Raw genomic sequence first — 25,903 nt, 5'->3', positions numbered from 1 at the left:
CAAAATATGTATATCCATGTATGTACATTTTTGAAGAGAAAGAAAATAGAAAAATTCCCTTAACGGGAAAAGCATGTGAGAAACATTTACCTTTACTGTAGTTACGGAAAAGCCCATTTAAAGATTAATATATCGCCTACTTTTCGTATTTTTATTTAAGAACAGAGTCATGAGCAGTTTTCACAGAAAACCCTAAGCCATTAATTTTTTTTATATATATCCCATTCGTTATGTCCTAAATTAGATCTCGCTGTTTCTTTATATCCCAATAATTACTTTTTTTATAAAAAGAGTTTTTTAATCTTTATTTCTATATTTATAGTATGGTCATAACAACCGTGCAATAACGTTACGGTAAATTTTAGTTTCGTATTAGTGGCAAGTAATGTTTATAGATTATCGTTATTATAGTACTTAGACTTTGGACCATTTTAGGTTTAAAGTTGACTTGAATATGATAATAAATAAAAAGGCTGTATTGTATATATAAATCCTTGTACAATATTTCGATTAAAGTTTTCTAATCTCTTTATTATTATTTAATGTTTTAAAATTTATTGTCATTCTACTTGAATGTTTTCATATCGTTTCTAAAGTCACTTATGAATGGAGATAATACAATTATGTTTTTTAATTGCTACTAGTTTATTCTGTTGGACACTGGGTCGATTTTTATTTCCTATGACAGTTAAAGGGAGATAATTCAGGCGGTTTGATGTTTTCGGTTCATTGATTACTAGAAGGCGTCTATTATTTAATAACACAGATTAAGAACGTGCTACGGTGGCTAATTTAACAAATTAAGGATATAAATTATGTTTTTAATCTTTGAAAAATGTTTTTTACCCATGGGTTTAACCTACATCTGTTATCAAGCAATTATGCTGCTCATATCTTATAATTCGTGTGTTGTATTCTTGGGTATATAAATAAAATATTGTATATCCACTAATTATTATTCTGACAGCAAAACCACCCAATAGCTACAAATGTGTTTTACTCCGATGAGAAGATGACTACTCCTGGGTAAAAATATTTAGAACAGGGAGTGAAGTAAGAAAGTATGTAGATCAGCATGAATTTTACCAACTTAAGATGTCAGATGAAAAAAAACAATTAAACTAATTTTCAGCCCCCAACATTGGAAATTTAATTTGGAATAAAAGATAGTTTAATTGTTAAGTTGTTTTATTGATTTGAAGAGGGTATCACTTATTTCACCGTCAATACTGCTACAACTGAATACAAAAATGCTTACCGTTATGGAGAAAAAATCCATTTTAGATGAGCTTTATACTTTATTTATATTTCTTACCCGGTTTAGAATAATAGAAACTATATTCGCATGTTAGATTTGGATCCTTTATTTAGATTATAACAATTCTAGATATTTAACTCTTGTAAATTGTTCAGGGAAAGTTTTTTTCACAATAAAACTTACATTTCTTTTAAGAAAATTGGCATTAAAGTTTCTCTTTGCAAATAGAAATTTTATTATAAGAAAAGATGAATGCTTTTTATGAAAACTGTAAATTGTTAGGTGAAAGTACATACTTTTTTATTTTCAAGAAAATGTACAAATTATTTTTTGTCACCACCCCCATTAATTATGCGATTTAGTGTTTTAACATATAAAGAATGCTCGACTTAATCCGGTAATTCCTGGTCTATCCCTAACCATAATTGATCCCACGGATTTGGATAAAATTCTGGAAGAGTACCTTTCTAATTTTGTCTTCTTTAAAAATTTTGAAGTAGATTACGACTGATTACAAACTAACAAATTTAACCAAAATGCAAAAAATTCAATAATTAACTATTTTAAGCGGTGCTCAGTTGCTAATAAAGAGTCCAAGTAAATATATCACCATTATTGGAAACAGGAAATCAAATTATTTCCCGCATGGTTGAGAGAGGTTCTTTTCGATTTTTTGTTTGTCCTTTTTGGAAGGGGTATTGGCAAAATTTGTCCCCCCTAAATGCTCCTCTAAATTCGACAATTTTAACTTTTTCCCCGTTTTCTCCTGTTATTACAGACTTAAGTTAGAGAATATAAAAAAATTGAAATAATATTGTTTATAACTTCACCTTAGGGTTCCGTTTTCAATAAATTTCGTATTCAATTTAGTATATCGTTATAATTGAAAATATAACCCTCACGTGAAAAGTTATAAAAATGATTTTTCAATTTTTTTCTTATATTCTAAAGGAGAAAAAGTTTTCAATTTTGGCTTGAGGTATTTTCCTGTCTCGCCGCACTGATTGTCTGTGATGCAGCGACACAGCGACGTATGTGGATAACAATATATATATATATAGTTATAAAATAAAATAGTTATCAAATAAAATAGTTATAAAAATATTTTTTATTTTTTTATTTATTTATTTATTTTTTGAGCTTTTTACCAACTGTTTATACCTTCTTTCTTTTAAATTTATTTATTTAATGTATTTTAATATGCGTATAAATTGTCGTTAACTATTAGCTTCCATGCGAGCCGTCTATAGTTAGAACTCGACTCGAAAAACGAATAGCCTAGGCCAAAGAATACCGAACAGGAGCGAGGATTTATCTTTTTTCTACTATAGAAGACAGAAGAACTATATTTTAGTAGTATACTTAATATCTGCAATCACCGTATTAAAGTGTCCTCCATGATATCCATACCAAACCACTGAACTTGGCTTATAATTTAACTATCTCTATATTTGTAACTGCAATATACATAATCTTAGCTGTGATACTAGGGCTAATTTTCTGAGTAGATGCAACACTTTGTGCTTGACCTTAATGACTACAATTCCGAATCCCAATGAACTAGTTGTTCCTCCTATAACTGGGGTGAAACCCAAACAGCTAGCTACGAAATCTTAATATACATTTTACCTCCCAGACGATTGCGTTTGTCTTACCTGCATGCAAAAAAATAAAATGTTTTTTTCCCCTTTCTTCAAACTAAACCTTACCTGTAACTCAACAATCCTAATGGAGATCTATGTAAATAAATAACCCCTTATCTCTTGAACGCTAGCAATCTACTTCTTCCCACCTAGCTGCCACTAAACTCCCACATTGCACCGCATTTGTAGTGGAATCGCTAACTTCCAGCCCCTAACCCTCACATTCAAACTGTTTTAATAGCTATCACTAAACATCTATACATTTCTACCTCTAAGGCATGCATTAGATCTCATTCCTATCCAGTAAGGGATTTAACAGCCTAAGCATTCAGAGGCAGGAATTTAACAGTGAAAGTACTCAGAAGCAAAGCGATCTGCATTACATAACTGTCTCCTCGAAAGTTTTTCAACGATTAATACGTTATTGAAACGACACTCCTTGTTATGCAAAATGTCCCATGACTCTTACTTGAAAATACCTACAACTTCAACTCTATTCGCACCTACTGAAACCCTACCCATATATTTATTCACCTAATTACGCATGACTCAAAACTTGCTGTTTTATCCATACTATATTGCACTTACATCTTAACCCTCCTATCATCTAAAATAGTTTGGGCACAACTCGTAGCTCAATTCTTAATACCTACTCATACTGTAACATTATCCTTGACCTTATCTAACATAAATAAAATAAATAAAAAGGGTAAGACTCAAACCACATTATCTCCTCCCTAACAAGCCTTATTACAATCATAGATGCTTGTACTGCATGAACTCCACTCATCCTCTTTATCCATTAACAATTAAATAGCAATGTCCCTAAATCACTTTGAGGAGTGTAACTAATCAGCAGAGATATAATCCCCCACAAACTAACGCAGTAACACTAACAAACCACGCGGGGTCCCAGAGATACCTGGATTTGAACCGAGGCGAGGAGCAAACCCTCTCAGAGCTGACAGACCCAATTGGTCTTCCCAGATCATCCGTCTAGGAGAAGGAAAACTCTGAAACTAAACCAAAGGGGAGGGAGGCCTCTTCAGTCTTGGATGACAACCTTCCTAGAACTGGTGACTCAAACAAATTCACCGATTAGCAAACCTAAACTGCTAAAGGAGCAGACAGGCTCTGTCTATCGCTCGGCTTTCCATACTCCTTCTTTGCATATTAGTCAAGCGCAGAGAGACTATCTCAGTGATTCGAAAGAAACACCCAGCGGTAGATCTTGTTTCTTGGCTAGGGCCACGAATGCCGTTTTTCCCCATTCAGCACACCCCGCCCCTAAAACTGGACATTTGGGAGTGCGTGAGTACGATATATGCCTGAGCAATTAGATTGGTTGACTTCATTCTAATGGGTTGAGTGTACCGGATTGACAGTTCCTGGCTGCTGTTCCCGACTGGTAGTACAGGATCCCCTTACTCTTTGGTAGCGCTTAGAGCGGCTGCACCATCAACAGTTGAATAATATGGCGTTGTTTGTAGTGCCATGACGCGCATTGAAAGGGACCCTGCACTCATCCCCGGTGGGCTTTCCTGAGGCCACAATCCTAATAGGACAAAGGTCAGCTGATGGTCTACTTGTGATGCATGTCTGATGATCTGCATAAACTCTTGTTTAGCTCCCCCTTACCTAAACCGAAACTCTTTAAAATATAACGACAGTACAATCTAAAAATAAGCTTAAACCAGGCTTAGGGACAAAAAAATTCAACTTGCCTCCTCCATTGAGGCTTGCATTCACAAATATTCGTGGGCTTAGAACTAATTTAGCTTATGTTGAAGCATTTCTCTTAACAAATACCCCGGATATCTTAGCACTAAGTGAGACTAATCAACACTCCTCTATCCCCTCTAACCACTTTAACGTGTCTGGATATCTCCCACTCTGCCGTAATGACTCTGACAGACACATGCACGGACTTGAAGTTTACATTCGTAATACCCTCCCTCTTACTAGAAAAAAACAACCTAGAAACAGATGATCAAGCCTTTATGTGCTTTAGACTAAACATTCAACACAATATTAGCTACTTTTATTTTCTCTACCGCTCTCCCTCGACTCAGGACTGCACCATAACAAACAAAGTCTCTGAAAGCATAGACACGGCACTGTTCCTTGACACTAGCACAGAAATACATGTATTTGGTGACTTTAATGCCCACCACAAAAACTGGCTTGGATTCTCTACTTACACAGATACAGCGGGCAGCACAACTCATAGCTTCACTATATCTCACTCCCTATCACAAATTGTTACGTTTCCAACCCGTTTCCCTGACCAGGAAGCACAGCACGCATCACTTCTAGATCTGTTTTCGACCACAGTTTCCGATGACTGCATAACAAAGGCCCACAACCCACTCGGGAACGCTGATAATGCAGTGATAATGGTTGAAATCGCCCTAAACTCTAGAGCCAAAACTGAAGAGCCAGTGCTCAAAACAACGAGATATTATAAAAAAAGGCTGACTAGGAAGCCACCAGGGAACTAATCAGAGATGCCCCATGGAAAAATATTTTTCTCTCCCTGCTGAACAGTGTTCAAACGAGACAACTGACTGGTTCAAAACCGCAATCAAAGCGCACGTTCGCATGCGGAAATGTTATAGTAACCCCCACTCTCCCCAATGGTTTACGTCGACTTTCGGAACTACCATTGCTCAAAAGCAGCATGCATACCGTGGGTTTAACCCGCATAAGTCCAGTTCAAACAGACAGAAGTATATAGAAGCTAGAAATAACGTTAAGAAAGAAATAGCGACAGCTTAGAGAGAATTTACGGAAACCACTTAAAAGCGCACCGAAGCACAAAAACTAGGAACTCGAGACTTCTGGAAAATCTACAACAGTGTAGTAACTAATGGGCAATCAACAATTCCCCCACTAGCCAACAATCACGAGGTTGTCTCCTCAGCAACCGACAAGACTAATATGGTTGCCAGTTGGTTTGCCTCAAACTTCACACTGGACCCTTCCAACCACCCTCTACCTGACTTTCCTATGCGGACAGACGCCACGCTAGACGATCTAAAAATCACCCCTGCTCAGGTGCATGCTATCATAAAAAACCTTGACACTTCAAAAGCATGTGGACCTGATCTCATCCCAGCTGTGCTATTAAAAAAGTGCTCAGCCGAAGTAGCTCCAGTTCTCTCCAAACTCTACAACAAATAAATGTCTTAATGAAGCTTGCTTTCCGGGCTGTTGGAAAACTGCTTCTGTGGTACCAGTATTCAAGAATTCTGGCGAAAGAACTGTCCCATTAAATTATCGCCTTATTAGCCTCCTCACACTTTTTGCCAAAATATTTAAGACCTTAATTAACCATGCTCTAGTCCATCACCTTACAGATGCTAAACTTCTGACTGACAAACAATATGGATTTAGACAAGCCCGTTCCACAGCAGACATCCTAACTGTAATCTCTGAACGTAGGGCAGAGCGGTAGCTCTGGATATATCTAAGGCTTTTGATAGGGTATGGCATGAAGGTCTCCTCAGGAAAATTAGATCATACGGTATCACTGGTAGAATACTTAACATAATTAGATCCTTCTTAGATAAGAGAAAAATCAAGGCTGTCCTCGACGGTCGTACATCTAAACAATATGATGTAAATGCGGGGGTGCCCCCGGGTTCTATCCTTGGACCTCTATTGTTCCTGATATTCATAAATGACCTCCCCGACAAAATTGCCTCTGAGATGGGTATATATGCTGATGACACTACACTCTATAGCAGGCACGACAGGAAGACGAATGAACACATTTCTAAAGAAATTGCAGAAACAATAGAGGATGACCTCCAATCTGTGGTGGAATGGGGACAAAAGTTGTTGGTCACGTTCAATGCCGCCAAGACTAAACTAGTTTCATTCAATAATTACAAGAAACCCTCTCTACCACCCATAGCAATGGCCAACGACTCTTTATCTGAGAGTCCATCTTTCAAACTCGTTGGCCTAACGTTCACAGGAAACATGAGTTGGAACAATTACATTGAAGGCATTGCCAGGGCCGCTGCAAGAAAGGGCGGATCTCTCTACCGTGCTAGACAACTACTAACACCCGAAAGCATCCTGTATCTCTATAAGCCCACCATTCGCCCATGTATGGAGTATTGCTGTCACATCTGGGCTGGTGCATCTGCTACTAGTCTCTCGCTCCTTGACAAGGTTCAAAAGAGAGTCGCAAACCTGATAAACCCTTAACTGGCACTTAAGCTATAGTCTCTGTCCCATCGACGAAATGTTGCATCCCTCTGTCTTTTCTACAAATATTTTAGTGATGAATGCTCGGACGAACTGCAATCACTTGTGCCCCCACGACGTGAGCACCCTCAAAAAACCCGACAGGCTGCTAACTCCCACCCTCATACTGTAGAGATCCCTAGATGTAAAATATCTTTTTACTCCAATAGTTTCTTCCCCAGAACCGCTAGACTCTGGAATTCCATTCCAGGTCCCTGAATCCCCAAAAGTACTGACGAGCAGAAGTTCAAGTGTAACGTGAACCGACATCTTGCTGCCCAAATCCCTACATAGTACCCCCAATAGTTGTTGCCCCTGATAGTAGCCCCCTACACCAAAGTGGCAATTTGCCTTGTTTGGGGTGAAAATGTAATAAAAAAATAAATAAAATATATATGGCGATTAAGCTACACTGAATATTCCGCGTTTCATCCACTCTAGGACTCTTCAGGCTTATATATATATATATATATATATATATATATATATATATATATATATATATATTACCTTGAAACACGCGTGTACTGTTTGAAACACGTGTAGATTAATGTTTTAAAAATAATGAAAATAAATTATATATATATATATATTAATTATATATATATATATGCATTTGTATCTGTGTATATGTATAAGTAATTTTCTATCCACTACCTATATATTGTTTTATATTTTCTCCTACCTTCTATTCCCCTTTCTGACTTTATCTCTTTACGTTAAGGGTTAATTCTATTAGTAACCTGATTTTACTGTTTTCTTTTACCCCAATATACATATTTTAAATTTTTTTAAAAATATATTGACGTCTCGTTAATAAAAAGAACATGACACCAAGGGACAAGTAGCGCCACACTTATGAAATTGGGACGGTTTTATATCACGTAAGCATGGTTCTGCAAAGTAGCTGAGATAAATTTCATAATATATTGGCAAAAATGTCGGTGAGTTTATATTATGGTTAGCACAACTAAAATAGACTTCATAAAGTTATCTCAATTCAAAAGCTGAGGCATACCATGAATTGATTGCTGCGATTAAAATATATTAAAAAAAACATTTCAGCAAAATAAATGTACATTTTATTGCAAATTGTCTAGTTATGTTAATGAATAACATCTGAATGAGCACCGTAAAATTACTGAGGGGTTTATTGCCACTTTTACAAAGAATGACAAATGAAAAGTATATTTGATTGATTAAATATATGTGTAAGTGTATTGAAAATTACGAAACCTCAAAAATGTCTAAATTTTATAATTTAATAAGGCATTTTTCTCATGAATAAATAAAGGTCGTATCAAATAAATCAATGCAAAATTTTACATTTAAAGAAAAGAGTCAAGATTCCAATAAGTAAAGTGGAATTCAATATATGTAATAAGGTATCTGCTTAACGGAGCTATTAAATTAGCATAGTGACATAGTGTTCTAGGACAAAGAAAACTACGTTTGTAATAGTGACGACTATAATTCTGGCTACAAAATCGCTGAAAGGAAAAAATGCGATACCAAAGCTTTATGCATCACACAAAGAAAAAAACTGTAATCTAAAAAAATGCCGTAATCCTTCTAGGAGTAAAACTAATTAAAAATACAAAAATACTTGGCAAATATGTTTTAAAATACAAATAATGACACTAAAATGAACGATAAGAACATCTTTTAAAATGCCTCGGTTATAACGCATGAGTGTAACGTGAATTTCTGGTATCAAGTTAAATACTATATCTGTAGCTATATCAAAATGTTAAGCGGATTTATAAGGACAGTGCAAATATAACATAAGACAAGCATGTCTATGCAAATTATCTTCAATCAATATCCCATATATATATATATATATATATATATATATATATATATATATATATATATATATATATTAGTGTATTTAGGCAGCGACCTTTATTTATTCATGAGAAAAATGTCTTATTAAATTATAAAATTTAGACATTTTTGAGGTTTCGTAATTCTCAATACACTTATACATATAGTTAATCAATCAAATATACTTTTTATTTGTCATTCTTTGGAAAAGTGCCAATAAAACACTATATATATATATATATATATATATATATATATATATGCATAAAACAGCTCCTCCATCATTCAAAATATCGGTACACTTTTTAAGACATTTTCACATAAAGTACATGCGCAAAACAATATACATAGAGTATATGCACGAAAGAATGGACGCTATTAACATAAATATAACCTTTTGTTTCTGTATAATGAAACAAATCTGTAAAAACATGTATCGAAATGTTTACATGTTAGAGGAGCTGTTTTGTATGACAAATAATCAGTTGGATCTTGGGATGAAATTATACTGTTATTCTTTTATATATGCTCTGCTTCTATATTTAACATACATTGAGCTTCCAAAAATATTTTTGGTGTACACAAAAAGTTAAATCTAATCGACAAAAATATTTTACAATATTTTTTTAAAATGTGCACATATATACATATATACATATATATATATATATATATATATATTTGTATATATATATGCATGTATATATATAGGTGTATGATGTATTTTATATGACTAAGATGCTCGTTTCTTTATTTTATATTTAAATCCTAAATATTTAGTTCATGTGTCGTCTTTTAATTTGAATTAAAAAAACATATCCTTACGCTGATGCGAAAATGAAAGTACAGTTAAAAATGTTTTCTGTCTTTGTCTGATTCACAGTAGTGCATAATTAACTAATACAATAAAAATCCATGGTAAATTGTGAGGTATTGCAAATACATAATTATCTGTTTGCCTTATTATTCTGTGACGACAAAAGATATAATGCTACAAATATATAGTTCTCGCATTTTTAACTGTTAATGTTATTTTGTATTCATTGATGTAGAACGCCATTAGCGTCCGATGCCATCACTCACCTACAATTGTTCGATAATTCTACATAAAACAGTTGAATCGAGCTAAAACGTTTATCGAGGCATTTTAAAATTCCCAAATCAATTCATTCATTTGTTAATGTGCTTTCTTTTACATTGGTTTTAAACTACTAATGTTTTTCGGAGTTCATTTTCGTTAATCAAATCTTGTGAAAGTAAGTCAACCAATTCCTGATTGTTTATTGTCTGCGTTTTTTAGCATCGTATTGCATAGACAAACATCATCGGTATTATTATATTTTCCTTCTAATATTTTTTACCAACATAATCATCATAAAATAGAACACGATTAATATGCACATTTGGTAACAAAGTATGTAAAATAAAATTCGGAAAGCAAAGGCACGGTGCTCTCTCTTTGCTTTATAAGCAATACTACTCTACATAAAATGAGTCGTACTCAAAACCATGTTCTGTTCGGCTGCTGATAAATTTATGTGAACTCACAAAACATCGGAAGGACATGTTACTTTTGTACGTGTATAAGAAAAGAAAAAAGACAGAAAGATGGGCAGATATCTCATCCACAAAAGCTATATAGATTTTGCGCGTCTGCGTTCCATTGCTGACATTATTCTGACATGTGTTTTTTCAGTTTAAAATCTGGCCGTCAAGAAGTCACGTAGTTTCGTCGTGTGTTGTCTGAGCTCACGTCAAATATTTGACTTCAAACATCAGCCTTCCTTATGAGATTATGTATCTCGTTTGTTTGTCAGAAAATTTGTTCACAAACTTCTCCTAGGATTTGTGAGAGTGGGCCGCATGAAAATATATGTTTTGATCAAGAAAAAAGTAAGTGACACTCCCCAAAAATAAGCCGCGCATAATTACTTACAAAAATATTATAGATGAAGTTTTGGAGTAAAAGCACTATTGCAATTATTGATAGTGACGCTTAAAAAACCTTGCAGGTTCATCTACAGTTCATGTATATATATATATATATATATATATATATATATATATATATATATATTCGTCAGATGATAGTTTTTAATTGCCTAGTTTATACAATGTTATAATGTTCAGTGTATATTGTTGTCAACATCAGTTTACACTGAACATCGTAACATTGTATAAAATAGGCAATTAAAAACTGTCATCTGATGAATATATACGAGACGCCTTTTTTTCAAAAATAATCTTTTATCGAATTGACTACTATGCTAACATATATAATCTCAATAAGAATCATTTTCTCGCCTTAAGAAATATTCAAAAACAATAATTTGGATATGTTTTTCGGACTGGTAAAAAGTGGTGCAGGTCGCGTACGTATTATTAAAGACTCAATCAATTAGGATAAGAATGAAATGTAAAAAGTCTTCACTCGTACATCTCCATCGTACAGCCTTTCACAACTTGCAACATTAGGGTCCCAGCTGACGAGAAAGTACCCCAGATCATTAAAGACAATCCTCCACTATGCCGAGTTGAAAAAGTCTCTTTGGGCAAATTTTGATCATGCCAATAGTGTTGAAATACATCTGGACCATCTAGATTAAACTTTTTCTCATCGGAGAAAATTATATTTTCCCACTTATCTTCATCCCAAGTCTGGTATTTAAGTCGGTTAGTTTTGTGCTGTTCAAGAAGACGTGGTTTCTGCAGTCGCTTTAAATGATTGAAACCCTTCATTTTCAAATGCCTTCTGATGATTTTAGGACTACATTCTGCTGCTGCTTGGCATTGAAATGTACTTCAATGATGTTTGTCGGCCGTTCACTACTTGCAATTTTAGGGTTCCAGCTGACGAGAAAGCACCCCAGATCATTAAAGCTCCTCCTCCACTATGCCGATTGAAAAAGTCTCTTTGGACAAATTTTTATCATGCCAACAGTGTTGAAATCCATCTGGACCATCTAGATAAAACTTTTTCTTATCGGAGAAAATTGAATTTTCCCCACTTCTCTTCATCTCAAGTCTGGTATTAGGCGGCATATTTAAATCGGTTAGTTTTGTGCTGTTCAATAAGACGTGGTTTTTACAGTCGCTTTAAATGATTGAAACTCTTAATTTTCAGATGCCTTCTCATGGTTTTAGGATTCCATTCTGCTGCTGTTTGGCTTTTCAATCGACTTGAGGTCATACTGGAGTTTTTTTTAACTTCTACTGATACGGCAATCCAGTGAGGGGGTTATTATTTTTTTCTTGTCAACCTGGACTCTTTTTGTGCCCATATTGATCTGGATTTCTTTAAAAATTTGTGATGATCGTTTAGCTACGGTTCGCTTCGTTTGCAATGGATCTATGCAAGAGTCCACCCCTATTAAGCTCAAAGATCCTTCCTCTCTCAAACTCTGATAATGGTTTCCCTTTTGCCATTTATAATTTAGTAAGATCTTTTTTATCCACTAACAAGTTGCTTTTAGTAACATAGAAAGCTTTTCGTATTCATTTTTTTTCAAAATTAGCCGATTTTATTAAAGTTGTCTTATCATTTTGACCAGGTGAAAATGTTGTTTTTTTAAAAATAATTATTAGATCAGGGTTAAGGTTTCGAATGAAGCAAATTTAATTTTTTTTCCATCATATTTTCCCTTTTGGCAATGGTTTCAACCATTTGTTTGATTAAATATTCGTTAATATGCATACACGCTTACTTCCTTAAGTGGTCTTATGATTTTGACCAGGACTATATATATATATATATATATATATATATATATATATATATATATATATATATATATATATATATATATATACACTATTCTCAAAAGAAATCTTTATCATACTCCCTCAAGGAATCACCAGCAGTCTATTATATTGAGTAATGCTTAGAATATCTGTTCTTTTGAGCATCTTTTTTATGGCAATTCTGTCATAGTAAAGCTGCTCTGTGACTATTAGTCTTATTAAGATATTAGTTAATAGATAAATAAGAAGCTGTTCCACCCAACCTATAACCCATATCCATTGTAGGTTTAATCTAATCTACGTATATTTCTTTAAAGACTGAAAAAATATTGTGTAAAACAGCATTAGTTTATTAAGTATTCAATGTATTCATATGCCACAAAATATTGAAATTCGTATCTACCTTTAATTGCTTTATAAAAGCCCGATATCGTCATTAGTCATATAAATTATAAACGCTAAATCGTTAAAACTACTCGTTTTATATCTTTGTATAAAACATTATAACATGATACGTATCGTATCCCTCATCAACGAATGTTTGTTTTATTTTTATTGTATATAGTGCGCATGTTTTATATATGATAAATCCAGATTGTTTGTTATCACTTAAGGCTGAGATGGCTTTCCTTTTCCTTTGTTTCGAAAGCGTGTGATGAGAATTGTGACTTTATCGCTTGGCCAAGCATGAATCCTTTTATACTTGAATAAATACTCAGAATAATCAGATGTTTATTTCATATTTTATTATTCCATAAGTTTGCAATATTGTTTATCTTTACATCGTTTTGTTTTTATGTTATTTTCTCGCCGTTATTAATATTATTATTATTATTATTATTATTATTATTATTATTATTATTATTATTGTTATTATTGTTATTATTATTATATTTATTATTATTACTACTATTATTATTGTTGTTATTATTATTGTTGTTCTTGTTATTATTATTGTTATTATTATTATTATTATTATTATTATTATTATTATTATTATTATTATTATTATCCCTTTTTAACCGTTATTTATAGCTATTATTCTTTATCGATTTATTTCTTTTCTTTCGTTTTATTTATTTCGATCCAAATTCTGTACCTCGCCTTCTTTCATTTTATTCAACTTTGCCTAAATTCTCGCCTTTAAGGTTTACATCTTATTTTCATCATCTTTTGGGTTTCAATTTCTCTAACTTTGTTTATGCTTGTCTTTATTTTTCATATTTACATAATGATTTATATTCCTTTACTATCATCCATGTTTTGCCTTTAATCGTCCACTAGTTAATTCCTTCTTTTTCTTTCATCATGCTTTTTAAATAGTTTAATGTCTACTATTTGCCAGTTCTTTCTTCCTCCCTCTATTTAACCATTTCTCTTCTGTTCTTTAATCTTTCCTTTTTCATTTTCTTCTTTTTTCACTATTCTTTCTGTTATTTATTTTCTTTTATTTGTCTGATACATTCTTTTTTATTTTTAATTTTGCTGTTGTTTTTAAATAATATGTTTGTTTCTGTCTTTTTAATAATTTTTATGCTTTTTTAAAAATAATTCATATTAGAATTTCTCTTCACTGTTTGTTCTGTGCTTTTCTTTTTCATTCATTTATCTGTTTTTTTTTTATTTAAATTAATAACCCCTGTTATATTTGAATTATTTTTACTTGTTTAGTTTTGTTTTGTCTTTCTTCATTCATCGCAGCTTTTCAATAACGTCATTATATTCGACTCATTTTTCTTTTCTTCGTTTTATCTTTTACTTTTCAACTTTCAATTTTTTCTTCGTGTTTTTCTGTTTCTATTACTTATATTTCGCAACATTTTTTTTAATTTGTATATAAATTCCATTCGTTCTTTGTCCTGAATCTTCGACTATTTGGTTCATTTAGTTTCCATTTAATAATTTGTCTCATATATGTCTTTCCTTCTTACTTATTCCTTCTTAATTTCATTTAATTTTATTCAAGTTATATTCAATAATTTCTTATTATTTAGTTTCCCTTCCTACCATTTTGTTATATTTTCTTCTATATTATTCTAAACTGATAACAATTCTTTATATAATTAATTCATTTTTTTACTACTTAAGGTATTACTTACTTATTGTTTGTGTTTTTTCTTCTGTATTTTCTTCGTTTCCTTCTGCAATTATTATTCCTTTTTTTCTATGTTGTACTGTTTTTGTCTATTTTCTTCTTTCTCAGACTTTTTTTTCACGGATTTATTTTACTTATTTAATTATTTTGTTTTAATTTGTTTTCTGTTTTGGTTCTTATTAAGCTAATTTCTTTCTTTCGTTTCTTTCCAATTCCATATTACTTTCGGTACAGATTATCTTTGCGATGTATATGATTATATTTCCCCGATCAGGAATTTTCTCTCTCGATTACTTTCGCGATATGCAAACTGAAGAAAATAATACAAAAAATGTAAGCACAGGAATTGAAATATAGTGAATACTCTAGAGTATATCTTAGATTAAAACGGGGAAGTATAGAATTAGTGTTGCTACATTTATTCTAAGATTATTTTAGGAAAAACATCTCTTGGTATAATTGTGTGTATTTGTTGTTTTGTTTCTCATTTATCATTTTAAACGTTTTTTTGTATATCATGGCATTTGACTATTCTCTTTTCTTTCTCATTCCTTATTTCTGCAGTTCCTTGTAATGTCATCGATTTCCCATGTTTTTCCTGTAATGATCTCGCCTTATTTTCACGTTTCGTTTTCTCTTGATCATATAATTCTCTTTATCCGTTTCATTATTTAATAATGCTGGTTTTGTTTGTTGCTGTTTTTACACATTTGTCGTTATTTATTTCTGTTTGTATTTTTTATTCATTTATTTACTTTTCTGCGTTTAATTCTGTTTTGTTATTTTTTTATTTGCTTACGTTTCCAATGATTACATTCTTTGCATATACATCTCTCCGCACATTTTATTATTTATTTTACGTCGGTTCTTTGGATGGTTCCAATATTTGTTCTCACTTCGGATCTTATTTTTCTGCAGATGGATATTGTCAAATTCAGGAATATTTAGACTGAAATGCAGAAAATAATTTCGAATTGAACGGTTTATTTAACCAATTGTTTTACTTGTAATTTACATCGCCAGGTATTTAGTAAATTTTATTTTAAGAATTTATTTAAATAAAACATTACTCAGCAGGTTATACTAAATTAAAATAAAATACATATATGATAGAATTATCTCTAATCAGGACTGACAAGAAACCAACAATCTACTTCCATTTGTTATTAAAGGGTTAAATTCAAAATTCTGTATACATTCCTAATTTTGATATAAACATCCCCATATTTGATATGAATAAGATCCAAGAGGAGGATAATTATTAATTTTTAGATTATTTTAACATTTTTATCGAGATCTTTTAAGTCTCAGAACTATTTTTGTCGAAATCTGGTTCACGTGATTTCGAGCTGAACCTTTATTTAATCCATAAGCATTTCGTCAGAGATGATTAAATAAAATTTCAAATCATTCGCAATTGTACGCGTTGTATCTACCACACTGCAAATACAACCTTGACTCTCCAGAAGAATATCACTTACAGCTGAATTTTACTAGTACATAATCCGTTATGCCACGGGTTTTTTTGCGGATAATTCTTGTATAAACTGCATAGGCCTTTAACCAATCTACCGTTCTACATGTGTAATCTTACACCTTAACAATAGATATCTATTCATAACGGCATCGGTCAAAACATTGTCGAAATAACACTCAAGATGAGTTATGTAACGTATTGGATGGGAAACCCGGAGAGAAAGAACATTCGATGGATTGAACAGATACAAACGTGAAAAATTCGGGACCTTTCATCATTGACGTACGGACTACATAATTTGACACCAGAATATGTGAGAAGATATCAGTCAAAGCTTGAAACAATAAAGAAAGGAAATATTAAACATTCCAATTAGAAAAGAATGTTGTTTATAAATAAAATCGCCACGGAGGAAACGCAGTAAGGCTATCAGGCAGTAAATCAGTCGGTCAGAGAGCCAGACTGCGTCCCATTTCTTCTCCACCTGACATCCGGTAAAATCCTGCACCCTACTGCACATGCATTTAAAACATCGAAACACTAGTAATAAGTTATAATCAAAAGCGTATTTATCGATGTGAAATAAAAGCAATATATATTTTGTAAATCAACTGTGTTGTGACTTTTACTTCGCTGTCAGTGAATGCATATATTTGTACCAGTGACTAAAGTAGATGTTCACATTTATGTAGACTGGGCAATCGTATTATGACTTTTTCCTAAGCTTTCATGTTCCATATTTTCCTAAGAAACACGCCAATATTTTTACTTTAACTTTATAAAAGCCCTTCTATGTTAACTAATTAAACACAAGACAATTTAATGTAGAAATTGCACTGGAAAATTCCTTACATACAGAGTTATTAATGATATCGTCCGATGAGATGAAAACATTGTTGGATTCCTGGCATTTGTCGAAACTGTTAGCCACGGCATAGGGAATCAAAAACTGCCCGATGTTCTTACAGTGTCCTCCTTTGCAAAGTGGCAAGCGACGTATATGAAATACGGCGGTATTTTAGAGATTTTTTTATCAATGTTTTTTTTTTCGTTGAGTTTCAAGTTCTTTTATTGAAATCCTCTTAGACGTGTGCTACGCCAGTGCTATGGATTTGAAGTAGCCAATAATCACTTCGTACACACCTGAATCAAATATTAGTTGTGTTAATCGAATATATAACTAACATTAATTATTGCGTATTAAATAATCAAAATTATACATGAGAATAAAAATTAAATAGCTACATCATTTCACAACTAATGAACACCATGCTCGTTGCCAAGTACATAAGAAGGGAGCGTGATATTTTAAATGGCCGGCTGTAAGGAATCTGAAGAAGATGATGTGTATCCACAAAAAAAGGGAGAACGTTATTAAGTAGTGAGATTGGAACGTATAAATATAATCACCCAACAAATTAAAATATGAATGCTTAATTGCAAGGATATTCCAATAAAGAATATTATAAAATTTCATTCTGATTATTAAGATTTATATATCATAATAAGTAAAAGAATTGTTTTCAAAAATGAACAGTATTATGCAATTACTAATAATGAACATTCTTGTATTCAAGAACCCACCGATAAAATATTATTGGTTGTTCGTGTCAACATGATTATGGCAACGGATGTGTTCAGCTCATCACGTTCTTATGCGAAGATTATACTTGGTCATTTTCTATTGAAATGCTGGGAAAATCATATTAATGCGCGAAACTAACGCAAATAACTACATTCCGATGAAGGGAACGCCTGTTGCTTGTTTTCTTTCTAAGATTAAATAATATTTGCTAACGTGTAAATAATATAGGATATATTCATGAAAGACTTGTTTTTAAATGGATTCAATAGTATTGTAACTTCTAGAGGTGTTTTCTGTACATGCAAATAAAAAATAATACTAGAAAACTATGTAGCATAAGGAAATTTTGGTTAAAGCAATAACACATATTCCTTTTGTACATCCACACTTCAAAAATGAGCTGAAGAGACAGCGCCGGTGTTGTATTGTATATTTGCGTGACATAAATATTGTTACCTGCATTTTATTAGCCGACTAATCGCTAATCTTAGTAAAGATAATAAAGACATTATCGAATATCCGATGTACGATTAAGAAAAGAACTGAAAATATATGTCTGCAGATTTACTTGTAGAGTATTACTTTACTCATTCCATATAAAAATAAATAATTACTGAGAACACGAATGAACAGATTATAAAAACTATTGTCAAAAAATAAACTTATTTTTCTGTTACCACGTAAAATGAAATAGTCTTATTTATGTAAAAAACAAATTTATCTATTTAGATTTTGTATTGAAGATAATATATATATATATATATATATATATATATATATATATATAACATAAACAAATTTAAATTTAAGTGTTGAGTATATACTGCTAAATATTATTACATTATCTCAGAGCGAGTTAACTGGGAAAACTGATTATCAGTGATTTAAATCATGAAACAAAGAAGGTAATCTGAGATTCCAGTATTGCTTATATTGTCCCTTCATAGGAACGATGTACTTGATTTTTTAATTGTATTATTTGTATATTTCAATATATAAACCACTGTTCGCAGGAATATGCAAATAAAAACTGCATAAAAGATGTCTGCAAAGCAATTGAAAGAATAGTTTCCTGTACCCTTAGCGAGTAAATGTATTTTCATCAATTTAATTAGGTTAGTCAATCATTACCTATAACTTAGCGTTATTTGTGTTGTAATATTAGTGAACATGTTTAGTTGTAAGCTTTAAAGATAGATTATTTCTAAACTTTATATTAAATACCCCAACTACGATCCAACAGGGATATTCATTTTTTTTTTGCTTAGATACTAAATTTTTACAACATTATGTCATTAGAAATGTATTAAATGGTTAAAAAAATGTAAGATAAGATTCCTAGTGTTGTGGTTGCAAGGTTGAACAATAATTAGTAAGGAAATACAAGGAAGACGCAAACAACAGGATAACGCAATAATAAGTGTATTAAAGAAAAGGTATATTTACAATATGTACAAATGACGGTGTCGAGCCAGAGAGTCTTGGTGACATGTACGCTCTTCGGCGTCACTTCCGGTGGCATTTGAGTAAGACACACCAAGGCCAACCTAGGCTTGCCATTTATAGTGTTATGTTATTCGCATATGCAAATAAGTGGTTGCCACCACAACACCCCCCTCCCAAGATTTGAAGTCACACAGATTTCAATATCTTTTTCTTTTTGGGTTTACCATTAATGGTTCATTCACTTTTCTTTTCCTACCTGATCTTCGGGGTTCAGATGCATTTTGAGGCGGTTCCAAATTAAAAGATTCGTATATGATATATATGGTGTCCTCCTCTTCGACTGTTGTCGTATTATCATCATCTTGGATATGACGTTTTTTTATCTGATTTAGGTGCCTTTTATGTATATTTTGTGGACCTTTAATCATGTATGTACAATCACCAATGCGTTTATCCACTACTCCACATTCCCAGCAAGATGTGTTATTTCTGTAGCACTTTAAATATACTCGATCTCCCGAGTTATATTTCTTTCTTCTCGTGTGTGTAGTGTTTCGGATAATTGCCTGCCTTGGCAATAGTTTGTCAAACGCGGATTTTACCTTTCTGGCAAACATTAGATCAGCTGGTGATATGTTTGATGGTGTACTAGGATCTGGTGTAATCCTATATACTTGCAAGAATTGTTGCAAAGCTTTTTCTGTTGGTGTTCCAATGGATTTCTTTAACGCTCGTTTTAGCGTGTCCACGAACCTTTCCGCGAGGCCGTTCGATCTTGTATGATACGGCGGAGTCGTGATGTGCTTCACTCGGAACGTGTCGCAAAATTCCTTAAACTATGCGGATGTGAACTGCGTTCCGTTGTCAGTGACCAGTGTGTCTGGTACACCGAATCTTGCAAACAACTCGTGTAGGAACCCTATTGAGTTGTTCGTTGTTTGATTCCTGCAACGCATTACCTCCGGCCATTTTGTGAAACTATCCACTACAATTAAATAATAGTTTTCACCTACTGGACCAGCGAAGTCCATGTGGATTCTCGACCATGGGTGGTCGGTTTTCGAGCAAAGGTGTGTGTACTATAGGTGGAGATTTTGCCGCTAACTGGCATCCTTTACATTTATCAATTGTTGTCGCTATGTCAGTGTCCATGTTACGCCAGTACACGTAGCTTCTCATTAACGACTTCATTCGATTTATCCCCGGATGTCCTGTGTGGAAATCTCTTAACATCCTATTCTGCAATGTTTTGGGTATTACCACTCTCTCGCTGTACAGTAACACATCGTCACATATGGAGAAAACTTCCTGCACCTTTGTGTCCGTTATAATTTTCTCTTTTATGTCCTTTATATATTCGTCTTTCTCGGCTTCCCTTTTAATGTCCGACAAAGTTACGGGTAGTTCCTTAATGATGTTTGCTACCATATTTTTTACTTCAACATTTGTCCGAATTGCTGCAATGACTGATTCTTCCAGGTTGTGTTTCTGTGGTATCAGTCTTGACAGTCCATCCGCATGGCAAATCTTTTTTGATGCTAGATGTTGTAGCTGGAAATCGTAATTAAGTAGTATTGTACCCCAGCGCAGCAATCTATTTGCGGTGTATACCGGCAATCCTTTTTTTGATCCATAGATCGTGACTAACGGTTTATTGTCGGTTTCAAGTATGGATTGTCTACCATATAAATATCGGTGGAATTTAGTCACGGCAAAGATTATGCTCAACGCTTCTTTTTCGATTTGTGAATATGCCCTTTCGGCTGGTATCAGCGTTCTCGAAGCGTGCGCTATTGGTTTTCTAGACCCATCCGGCATAATATGTTGAATGCATGCTCCTAAGCCGTAGGAGCTAGCGTCACTAGCGACGATTATTTTTAAGTTTGTGTCAAAGTGCGTTAAGAATAATTCGGATGTTAGTGCGCTCTTTATTTTGTCAAAAGCGGTCTGACATTCTTGCGTCCAGTTCCACGGTGTATCCTTTTTAAGCAGACTATTTAAGGGGGCTCGCAAGTTATGCATTCCTTCAATAAAATATTGGTAATAATTTGCGAGTCCTAAGAAACTCTGCAAGGTTGTTACATTATCGGGTGCTGGCATATTTTTATTGTCGCAGATCTGTCTGGGTCTGGACGTCGTCCATGTTTGTTTATTATGTGTCCAAGATACTTAATCTCGCTCATACAAAAGTCACATTTACTTTCTTTTACTTTAAAGCCGAATTCTTGTATTCGAGTAAATACTTGTTTCAAATGTTCCTTATGTTCTTCTAGGGATTTGCTCCTGACAACAATGTCGTCCAGGTATGCACATGCGCACTTAATACCACTTAGCATGGTGTCCATCGCTTGCTGAAAGATGGCAGGCGCTACTTAGATGGCAAAAGGCAATCGGTTGTATTTGTATAATCCCTTATGCGTATTGATGCATAGTATTTTTGAGCAATTCTCCTCGACCGGTATTTGCAAATACGCGTCGCTCAAGTCTATCTTGGAGAAGATATTACCCCCATTCAACTTCGTGAATATTTTCTCTGGGCTTGGTAGGGGGTAATGGTGATCTTTTAATAGGGAGTTGACCCCGGTCAAAAAGTCTGCGCACACTCTGGTGTCGTCATCCTTTTTTTTTACGTATACGGTGGAGGCTGCCCACTCGTTGTGTTCTATTTTTGATAGAATTCCCGTCTGTTCCAATCTATTTAATTCTTTATCAATCTTTTCCAACCCAGCGAACGGAACATTTCGCTTTTTTCTAAAAATTGGGCTGGCGTTTTCTTTAAGTTCAAACGAGGCCTTGAATTTATTGCAGCGACCTTAATTAGTCGTGAATGCCTCAGGAAATAATTCTTTTAAATCGTCTTTTATATTTACTGTTGTTGGAGAAGAACATTCTAATTTGTTACAGAATGTATTGATTGGCTTATCCCATAGTCCGAATTTCTCAATTAAATCTATTCCAAACAGATTTTCACTATTTTTTAGTACGAATATTTTTAATTTCTTCAAAATCCCTTTCAATTTTATCGGGAGGACAACTTCTCCTTCAAATTTTATACCACCACCAGTTACCGTCCGGGCTGCTTTACTAGTTTTCATCATGGCCGGTTTTCCCAACTTTTTCCACGTATTCAGGTTTATTATAGAAACATCGGAGCCGGAGTCGAGTTGTAACTTTATTGATGTTTTAAATATTTCCACTTTTACGTATTTTCGCCGATCTTTGTCTAATTTTGTATTTGATTTTGTTTGCTGTACTCTCTTTCTGGTGTAATCTTTATATCTGCAGCAATCGCTTTTGTGTCCCACCTTCTTACAAATGTAACATTTTTCTTCTTATAAGGACAATCTGATTCCCAGTGCTTTTCTGCACATCTTTTACAGTTATATCTAGGAAGAGGCTTGTTATATTCTGTACTATATTTATGGTTATTATCTTTAGAATATCCCGTTCCATTGCTTTTCTTTGTAAAGTTCTTGGTTGGTGCGTATGGTTTTCTAACTTTTCTTACATAGGCCACTCTGGATTCTTCTATATTTTTTTAATCCTTTTTTAGTGTAATCGCTCTTTCACAGTCCTCTGCTAGTTTTTGGAGGGTTAAATCTTGCTCAGATTCCAGCTTAGACAACACTCGTCTGCGTATTTCTGCATTTTTCGTGGAAACTTACCCTTGAGCGAAGATTAGACATTTAAAATCTTCTACCGTTAGTTCTGCAAGCTTAAAATTATCGCAGTTTTTATTGACAACTGATGCGTATGTCAAATAATCTTGGTTGTCCATCTTTCTTAGATTCATGCACAGCCATCTTTTATGAAAAAGAGATATATTTGGATTAAATAATTTTTTTAGTAATTTTACAGCTTCAATGAACTCTAATTCCGCAGTTTTTTAGGTAATATGTAATCTACGAATTTGCTGTGTTCTGCTGTACCCAATTTTCTGAGTAAGAGGCTCACTTTCTGACTATTTGGCCAATTTTTACAGTCCAGTTGAAAAACATCCTCGTATCTTGTGTAGTATGCTTCAAAATTCTTCTCTTCCTCAGGCACATAATGAAATGTGTCCATGCTATTAAAAATAGTTGTATGGGAGAAATTAACACTATCGACATTTTCTCGATTACTCTTTAGTAGTTCCAGTGTTTTAGCAAAACGTTCATCTTGTCTTTCTTCATATTCTAATTGTAGTTTCTTATGCCTTTCTTCCTGTTCCAATTGCAGTTTTTTCTGCTTTAATTGTGCCATTTTCTGCTTTTCTTCTTGTTCCTGCTGCCATTTCAATAATCTGTCCTCTCTCTTTTCCTTGCGGTCACCCTGTACCTGTATTTGTGTTTGCAAAAGCTCGTTTTGTGTAGCTTGTCTGCGTTCATCCCGCTCAGCCTGTGCTTGTAAAAATTGCATGAACATTTTTGACAAGTCTTCCATGTTTTGTTTTTGTTTTTTTTTTTAGTGTGTAGTTAAAAAAATATTGTACCATATACAATATACACCGGTTTGGGTTACAACAAAAAAAGCAAATTGCTGTAAGCTCCTGTTTTCAATAATAATATCGCTGCTTGCAATAATATATTCTTTTTGCGTGTCACGCTGCAAAAAAAAAATAAAACAGGTTTATCTGGAATCACGAAATGGAATTGACTTTCCGTTTTTAGGCACTTACTAATAAGTAACTCTTTCCACAAAATAAAAGTTTGGTTTTTTTTTATCGAGTCACAATTGAATAAATGTATGCAGTACATTTAGTTCTTTTAGTTTTTTTTTCCTAGTATTTTAGTAATTAAAATACCTCTTAAATTGAGATTACCTTTTTTCCATGACGTTTTACTGTATTATCCGTTATTCAGTGACAACTTCAAGAAAAAAAATCCTTTCCTTGAATTTTAGTTTTAGCTGTGGTATTTCCTTTTAGTACCGACGTCAACCAAAACATTAATTAAAAAGTCCTTTAGTTGTTGTTTTGTTTACGGAGAACAGTAATTAGAATCCACTGGTGAACTTTTTTCGTAGGTTACTTCCTTGCTTTTCGTAATACGGGTCTGACCTGTCGTTTTTACGACAGAACAAAGTTCGCTTTTCGTTTGCAAGTTGGTCCTTTAGTAAGATTTGTCGTGTAGCGACAAAACAAAAATTCACTTTTACATTCGTTTGCAAGTCGGATTCCCAGAAAACGGCGTAAATTGTCGCTTTTGCCACGTTAGAGTTTTTTTTTCACTCGAGTTGAAACTTCTCTTTAGCGTAAAATCCGTTTGTTCGTCAACACTTTGCATTCCTTAAAAAAATGGTCAACCTTTGCGTTGTACTTTTTTTTTAAAGAGTTCTTCATCAAACTGTTATATTTGACGCTTCATATCTCGTCGCCAACTGTTGTGGTTGCAAGGTTGAACAATAATTAGTAAGGAAATACAATGAAGACGCAAACAACAAGATAACGCAATAATAAGTGTATTAAAGAAAAGGTATATTTACAATATGCACAAATGACGGTGTCGAGTCAGAGAGTCTTGGTAGGAGGACATGTACGCTCTTCGGCGTCACTTCCGGTGGCATTTGAGTAAGACACACCAAGGCCAACCTAGGCTTGCCATTTATAGTGTTATGTTATTCGCATATGCAAATAAGTGGTTGCACCACAACACCTACACGCTATAAAAATCATAGGAGATAAAGTTAAAATACAGTTTAAAAAGAAAAATGTAAATGTTGATCAGTGTAATTTTTAAGTTTTATTAATATCACTAAGCATCAGTTCTTTATGTTTTGAAATTGTCTAGATTTCTTAAACTGATGAAGGGTATTTGAGGCTGTGAAACAGAAAATGACACCACTTTCTTCTCATCAGGTTTCGTTTTGGGGTTACTTTGGGTTTTTACACAGGCATCACCACATTATCAAGGTCAAGAGGTCACTCGAAGATAAGGGTTAAAGAGTGTACAGTAGAAATTGGACAATATAGTAATCATTAGTAATGGAAATTCGATAAATTTGTTAACTTGTGTGAATGGCTGATCAAGAACTTATTCACGTTAGACTTGAAGACAACCATATTGTAGTCAGCCGGAAAGCAGAAAAACGGAAGACAATTCCACAGGCGTGCAGTTCTAACAAATAAGCTTTGTTCATGGAATCTACGTTTAGGTTTAGGCACAGATAGAGTGGGGGAACTATTGATAGTGTTTTCAGATGGACGAGTGTTTCTTGTGAAAGTTATGCGATGGGGGGGGCCATAGACTGAAGCTCAGTCGAACACTTTCCATGAAAATAACGATACATCAGAGATAAATCCGCAACATCTCTTCTGTGAAATAGAGGTTTCAGGGAAGAGAAAAGGACATCTCCTACGATGCTACAAAGTCTATTTTGAACTCTATCAAGGCAGGACAAGTCCTTTCTAGCAGCTCCTACCCAGATGTGGCAACAGTATTCCATCCTTGGACGTACCTGGCTCTTATATAGATAGACAATTGCATCAGCAGTGAGATATCTACTGGATAGATAGAAAGATCCCACCATTTTTCCGGCGGCCTTGGCAACAGATTTGATGTACGTGTTCCATTTAAGATCAGGAGTAATGGTC

The sequence above is a fragment of the Euprymna scolopes genome, chromosome 7, assembly GCF_053919585.1.
Source record: "Euprymna scolopes isolate OS-2025 chromosome 7, ASM5391958v1, whole genome shotgun sequence".
Taxonomy (NCBI): Eukaryota; Metazoa; Mollusca; class Cephalopoda; order Sepiida; family Sepiolidae; genus Euprymna; species Euprymna scolopes.
Note: the sequence above shows the minus strand (reverse complement) of the source record.